At 51.6% G+C, this 1928-nt stretch overlaps 1 non-coding gene across 1 annotated transcript; it reads left to right on the forward strand.

Annotated features, from left to right (window-relative positions):
• The first annotated feature begins 293 nt into the window (after positions 1-293).
• Positions 294-375, forward strand: Trnas-gga. Its single transcript has one exon. It is a non-coding gene; the product is annotated as a tRNA-Ser (tRNA).
• Positions 376-1928: the final 1553 nt, after the last annotated feature.

A 1928-nucleotide genomic window follows, 5' to 3' on the forward strand; every position in this document is an offset into this window, starting at 1 on the left:
TGTCAGCGTAGACGCTGAGCCGCAGCATGGCGAGCTTTTCGTTCGTGTTCACCCATGTCAGAAAGAGAATGCGTGTTATGGAACGTGGTTATATACGCATTTGAGCATTTGACCGCAGCGCCCTCTCGTCTATAAAGGTTGAGCCAATGCATGAAAACTTTAACGCGATTATATACGAATTTGACCGCAACGCCCTCTCCTATATATACGTTGAGCGGCTACATGCAGCGCTTCATTCATGACATCCCCAGCTCTTGAGCTACTACCACACCTCAAAGCCCCCTACTCGTCCCGCAGTTGTGGCCGAGTGGTTAAGGCGATGGACTGGAAATCCAATGCGGTTTCCCATCACAGGTTCGAATCCTGTCGACTGCGCAAGCGCTGTTTCTTTTTTTTAAGAAGACGGATAGGATGGCAATCGATGTGAGCACGGACGCCGGAGAAGGCTGAACCCCAAGGAGCTTCGCTTCTAAAAGTAGCCACGAGGCAGAACGTTACGTCGTGTACCCTGCTCTAAACAAGGCGTATTTTATGCGCAGCAAAGTAAGCTGCAGCCTCAAACAGGAGAAAATGTACAACATTTCTTAGAAAACAAAATATGCCCCGTGTGACATTGGGTTGTGTGTCACGTTCCCCTATCACGTGTTAAATGTGACATCGGTCATCTGGTAGGTGCGTAAATGACCGCACAATAGAGTATGTAGCATCTATTAAGGGTAACAGAACTGCAGGAGGTCATTTCCGCGCCTGTATATGCAGTGCCGTGTTCAACAGCATCACCATTCTTGCAAAAAACAAAGCTCGTATGCACGAGAAATGCTTGAAACAATGGCCATTGAAGGAGATAAAGCGACATGAGTTAGCGTGCCTTCAATCAAGCTCGACTAGAAAAGCGATAGTGTTTTGGGTGTTTTTTGTCCTGCTGGAATGCGGGACATTTTAAACTAGACTGCACCTAGAGCTCTCAGAATAAATAAAAAAAAAGGCAGATATCCAAGGCACTTGAAGATGAAGAAGTATTAGACCATAGTTGGTAGTTCAGCGTTATTTTTCTGTTTTTGTATCTCTGTACATTCACGTTTTTCATTCTTAGGTTCAGGTTGGCCCCATCCACGTTCACTGTGTGATGAAGTGTGCAAGGTGTTGCAGCTGAAGAGATTACATAGCTTATGGGGGGCCATGACTGCGAAGCAGGAAGCGAAGTGTACACTTGACGGCTTCCATGGGGAGGGGTTCACTGACGGTAAAGGAACCGACGGGTCCTTGGTTGTCGGGACCTCAGTCGTGGTGGCGGGAGGCTCTCCGTCGGCGGTGGCATCCGAGCAGGGCACCAACTTGGTGGTGGGCGCTGGGGGTTTCCTGACGGTGTCCTTGGTGGGCGGAACCACCGGTGTGGCAACGGACTTCTTGATTCCGAAGCATCCCTCATGGCTGGGACTGCTCTACTGGAGTGTGCGGCGCCGCTCAGGGGCACGGCTGCGGCGGGTCCCGAGCCAGGCGACAAGGCGTTATTTGAAAGCTCCGTCCAAGAAGCCGACCGAAAGGTTGCGCGGAGCCAGCCTCTCGCCATTTGACGCTGACCCCTGCGAGCTCGGCTCAAAAACATCCAACCTCGGCTCAGACTCAAACTGGGACTTCTCAGGGTCGGAACCTGACTCGGGTTTTGGCCTGCTCGATGCAAGGCAGGCGTTGCGCAGCACTGCACGTACCGTTGTAATCGCGGTAGTGACTATTGGTGGAATGTAATAGAAAGCGCGGTGCATTCGCAGACACTAGAATTTCTTCTTGAGCAGCCCACAGCAACGCTCCACAAATGCGCTGACCGAGGGATGCGCCTTACTAGAACGGCAGCACGCAATGGAGGCCACGTGGATCCCGGGGACTGGGTTGATGGACCACGACTTTAAGCCGTAGCCGTAGTCACCTGC

This window comes from Ixodes scapularis, unplaced genomic scaffold (genome assembly GCF_016920785.2).
Source record: "Ixodes scapularis isolate PalLabHiFi unplaced genomic scaffold, ASM1692078v2 PGA_scaffold2__306_contigs__length_199485367, whole genome shotgun sequence".
NCBI lineage: Eukaryota > Metazoa > Arthropoda > Arachnida > Ixodida > Ixodidae > Ixodes > Ixodes scapularis.